We start from the raw sequence: 6,000 nt of genomic DNA, 5'->3' as shown, positions 1-6,000 counted from the left end.
AACTTCGGTTAAAATTTCATAACGTTAATATAATAGGAAAAATATATTCATTCAAAAATATAAAACTTGTATATAGCAAAAAATAATAAATTGTTAGTCAAAAAAGAATTTTAAATAATAATGTTAACTTTTCTTTTTGACGACATATTTTTTTGACTAAGATAAATGCTAAAAACATAAATTTTTTAGGGATGATAAAATTATAAATGCATTCCATAAATTACTCTTCCTTTTAAATTAATTTTTCATAGGAACTTATTTTTACGAGGACATTACTTAAATAATAATTTTTGAATATAAGATTAATTATGTGTCCTCCCGGCGTCAAAAGTAACTCATATTTGAAATATGTCGAACATTAAATGTAAATTTAATTGAAGTTTGAAAATAAATTTGTCATATTGTAGGAGTTTAAGCTTTTTCGTTAGACGTAGTCCCATCCATAGTTGCCGATCCTTCCGAACCTAGGAAGGTCGTTTGTTGGATTGAGATTCGTTGTGTAAACGAGATGAACTCTTTGTCATCCATCGTGAGTCCTTCTCCAACGGAGGAGGGTGTTGTACTTGTACGTGTTCTAGCGCTCAAGTCGATGAGGCTTAAGAGAGTACGTCTAATAATATGATAAAGACTGAGATATCTAACCCCAAGATTGTGCATTAGTATTTATAAGGAATAAGTAGGATTTTAATAGTTGTTAAGCCTTCACAGGGACAGAACTCAGAAGTCCATGAAGGACATTTGTAACCATATGAGGGGTTGTCTGACATTGGATTCAGAATGGACGGTCCGAGATATATAGGTCAGAATTGTTATCCAGTGAAATTTAGGGTATGTCATCGTATGGACTTGCTTGTCTTCAGCGGGCTCGGGTCTAACCCAGATTTGGCTTTGGTCCAGTTCGTAACTGTTGCTAAGAAGCAATGTTTCTAGTCATTCACAAACGTTAGACCATATGGTAGAAGCAAACATTGTAAATTATGTATTAATTATTCAACAAAAAATTTGTGTATTAATTAAGAATAATAGTTAATCGAGTCAAAAAAAAATGGGAGGAGTTTTTTAGGGGAAAATGGTACGTTAATAATACTATAATTTAATTTCATTATATGTTACTAATTAAATGATATTCTTTATGAAAATTTATTTTACGCACAAATTAGTTAATTTTTTTTATGATACCATTAAATATCCGGTCAAAAAAACAATAACCATAGATGTCGTTTCTTCAGAAAAATAAAAAACAATAAATGTCGTAAAATTCCCTTCAAAAAATAAATGTGGTACTTATTTTTTTCAGCATTGCTTGTAACTACATCAAGTCTGACTTTTTTCGAGGGGACAAGTTTGACTGTTTTTAGGATTGCATGAGTGGCAAAACTCTTTTAAGAGATTTAATACTGTTGTATTCTGAACCTAGATTAGAACTCATGATATTTGAACTTATTTTTTGTTTATGCTTAAGCCTACATATGTTTGAGACAATTATATGATGATTTTTGTTAAGGAAATGTTAACTTGTGCCCTCAAGGCACAAGTTAATGATTCAAAATAGAAATATTCTATTGTAATTAATGCATTTGACTTTAACTTTTTTACTTTTCAATAATTAAATGCATAAAATTTAAGAAAATATTTCCATTTTTGGGTTGCTTAACATGTGCCCTAAGGGCACAAGTTAACACGACCCTACACATACACACGAAGTGGCAAGTACCAAATGAAATTTACACACATAGAGATTTCATACTCAAATTCAGGTGAAGGTGTCCAGTTTAACAATATCATCGTTGCAATTTGAGTTAAATCTCTCTATATTTTTGTGTCCCTTAAAAAACGTGTGTATTCGGGTACACATGATAAAAGATTTTAAATTTTGTAAACTATTTTGAAATAATAATAATTTTAAGAGTAGTGATATATGTACAACTATTTGGGACAACTTTGATGACAACTTTCACTTTCTCTCTTCTTATTGGTCCAAAACAATATAGAGAGAAAAAAGAAGAGAGAGAATAAGAATATAATGTAAGTATGAGAGAGAAATATGTCAAAAAGTTGTAATAAAGTGGTTGTACAAATATTTTTTCTCTAATTTTAAAGACTAAATTTACGACTCAATATACTCCATTAGATTCATATACCTACTTCAATGATTACTTATTACTTTCTCTTTATACTTGTATGAAGAATGTTTTGTTCCATACAGCTTAGTAAAAGATCATTCAATTCTTTGTTAAACTAAATTTCTATGAAAGAGTCATAATTTTATTGATTTGTTGACCTCAAACATTATTATCTCCGATCATAATAGTCCTGGATGCGGTACAGAGTTGCAGCAGATTTTTGGTGGATTGACTTTGAGTTAGCTTCAAGTTTCAACAATATGTTATTGTTATTATCTGAGTTCATACTTTATGTTGATAGTACATGTCTGTAACATATGGAAGTAAAGAGGTTGTTCGAGTTGGAGCAACATTTAATGGATGAAAGTGAAATGAAAGCAAAACCAAAGGCTGTCATGATGGGTTGCTACCAAGAAGTGGCAACATGGCAAAAAGACTCTGAATTTGAAATCGGGTTGACTGCATTAAAAAATTTGACGCATTCACATAGTCGTCACACCCTTGATCGTTCGTTCGAAATAGAATGGTGATGTTTATTTTACTTTTTTAAATAAAAAATACCAAGCTTAAATTCTATATTGTCTGTCCTCAGAATGCGACAAATTTTTTACAGCTCGTTTGGTATGCGTTCATTTTTTAAGTCTTGTTTTTCAATTTTATTTCACGTTAATATATAGAAGCTACAAAATGAAGCTTTTTCCGGTGGTGCCTTAGAAGGGATCACCCACATGGTTTCAAAATATGCTTGGAGTTCATACACAGATTAATTTTTGATATTTTGAACATCAATTAAGGCAGTCTTTAGATTTTGCAAAGGTATATCAAAATACGCGATAATTTACCTTCCTACATGGGAATCATCATAGAGGATTGCAAAGGTATATCCGATTACTTTCATTATTTATATTTTTCAAATGTTAGAAAAATTGCTAATCAAGTGCTCATTATTTAGCCATTTGATTTCTTTAAGGAGAATGTTAAACAGTGCCCCCGGGTCATTGGTTAAGCACCAAAAGAAGTAAGTTTTTGTTAAAAAGTAATGTAATTATTACTTGATGAAAAATGATAGTTTATAGTTCCAAGACAGAAAATTCTATTTTTGGATTCCTTAACCAGTGCCCCGGGGGCACTGGTTAACAAGACCCTTTCTTTAATTATGATAGTGTTTGAATTGAGGAAACTCCTAATTCTATTGCGGTTGTCTGGGCTTTTGGTTTTGATGTCAGACACTTATTAGTGAAATCATTTTCCCGTCAAAAAATACTCTCAACTTGAGTGTTAATGTCAAAATTTTAAAAAAATTTGCTCATCACTAAGAATGTTTAACTATCTACACCACACTACCGAATACACCCATAAAGAGTTGTTTATTGAAGTGATACTATTATGAGAAAAATATTAATATCACAATCCTCGACACACTTGGATCTAACTAAATTTATGTTGGACCAACATAATTTACTGGGTCATAAATTTCAACCAATATAAAAGAATGTGTTGAATAATGTATGTTAAAAAAATGTATTGCTAATATGTGTGTATAAGTTAAAAGCGACCCATAAAGAGTTTTTTGTGAAAACCGCTCAGATTAGATTTTGGATTTATTTTTTTATAACCAAACATTTACATATATTTTAATTTATTTATTGGTTTTATTAGTACAATATATTGCAATATAGTATTATTTGTTGGTTTTAAATGTTTTAATACTATTTACGAGGTTAGTAGGTTTATATTTTCAAATAGGTTGTTTTATATCATTTACATGAATTAAAAAAATAATAATTTTAGATACTCAAAAATCGGACCAAATTAGTCATTCAGTATCATAGATTGTAGGTCAAGTAAAAGTTTTTGTTTAGTGGTGGTTTGATCCCATAAGTTGTCTTAGGCTCGTTGCTTCTCGATGGTTTCTTCCTTTTTTGCCATTTTTGCTCTTAGTCGTTGTATGATGATGAATCTTGTTGTGAGCTAATAGCTATTCTATGAATTTTTTGTGCTAGAATAGTTCCATTATTTTTAAGGCTTAAATATGTCTTTAGTCCCGGTACTTTCATCAGATTTTGGCATTGGTCCTTGCACTTTTTTTTGTTTAGAATTGGTCCTTGCACTTTGTAAAAATATTGGTATTGGTCCCTATGTTAATTTTCTGGTAAAAAAAACACAAAACTATTGGTATTGGTCCCTGCACTTTGTAAAAATATTGGTATTGGTGCCACGTGGCGTGAAATGATTGGGCCACGTGGCACTCCGTTAGTTTTGTGTTTTTTTTTAACAGAAAGTTAACAGAGGGACCAATACCAATATTTTTACAAAGTGCAGGGACCAATGCCAAACAAAAAAAAAGTGCAGGGACCAATGCCAAAATCTGATGAAAGTGCAGGGACCAATGACACATTTAAACCTATTTTTAATTGTGTATCATTTGTGCATAATTGTATAGATTAATTTGTTTAAGTCGAATAATATTATAATAGATGACAAAATTATCTATAAAAATATTTAACAATGTAACTAAGGGGGAAGAAATCACTTACCATCCCATCAAAATGCTTTTTGGTCTTTTTTTGTTACAAGTACTTTCGGGTCTAGAATAATTCCTGTTATTAATATGTTTATTTTGATGTTTCAAAAAAAAAAAAAGAACTAGAATTTTTAAATATTTAAATCAGAATTTGAATTCATATTCTCCTAAAATTTCGCCGAAAAGAGCTCATCAACCACTTTCTTATCTTTCCATTTTAAATGTTAAATCTAGTTTTATTTGAATTTTAAAATTAAATTAATCTTGTTCAATTTATCATGTAGTTATTCCATAATTTTGTTTTCATATAAAATTGTTTTTTTCCTCATATAGTGATTCATATTTTCAAATTTTTCTTATAAAAAGTTTAACGCCAAACTTGCACATATTTTGATGATTATATCAAATCAAACAAATATTATTTTTCTACAATAGATTATTCAATTTAAGTAGCCTAAATAATTGAGTTCTTCCTCTTTTTTGAAACTATACTTAAGTGCATGTAAACGATTATCATTTATAATGATATGATATGATATTTGTGGATATTTGTAGCCCATAAATTGATATCTTTTACGTAGATTAATTTTAAAAACTTCTATTTTTGTTCTATGTTGCTTTGTCAATCACACGCAAGTTGAGAAATGAAGGGTATGATCCGTATTATGGTGAATACAATTATTAACATCGTACCATGATGGAACAAAATATAAATAATGTATTATTTTCTTTAATAGCAGTAGTTGAAAATAAAATAATCAGAATTTATTTTTTATTTTTAGCAAATCAGACCAGTACTGCTAATATAAAAATGAGCCACAATTCTTCTGGGTGATTGCGGAAAAGAAGCAATCATGGGTGACAACATTTTCAAAAGGTTGCACATGGTGATATCGTTTGAAGAGAACATAGGAACATAGGTGTCTACCATGTGAGGTGGGGATGATTTCATTAGATTAGAGAATCTAGTAAAAGCAACAGCAGAGAATGCTTTTTATTTTGTCGTCATTTAATTTTGTGAAGTCCCCCCTCTATTCATAGGGCCTTCCGCCCAATACTCTCTCCGTCCCTCAATACTTGACCTATTTGAAAAAAATATTTGTTCCACAATACTTGACCTTCTTAGATTTTTAAGTAGAATTTGACAAATTTACCCTTTATAAATACTTTTTGGAAAATGTTAACTTGTGCCCTTGGGCATAAGTTAAGGAACCAAATATAGAAATTTTTTCTTAAAAGTTGTGCATTCAATGCTTTGAAAGTTTCAAAACTTATCATTTAAATATAAAGTTTATTTATTAATTCTATTTTAAGCTCCTTAGCTTGTGCCCTTAGGGCACAAGTTAACATGAC

Source organism: Medicago sativa, chromosome 1 (genome assembly GCF_051527215.1).
Source record: "Medicago sativa cultivar Bolivia chromosome 1, Bolivia_mono, whole genome shotgun sequence".
In the NCBI taxonomy this organism is placed as follows: domain Eukaryota; kingdom Viridiplantae; phylum Streptophyta; class Magnoliopsida; order Fabales; family Fabaceae; genus Medicago; species Medicago sativa.
Note: the sequence above shows the minus strand (reverse complement) of the source record.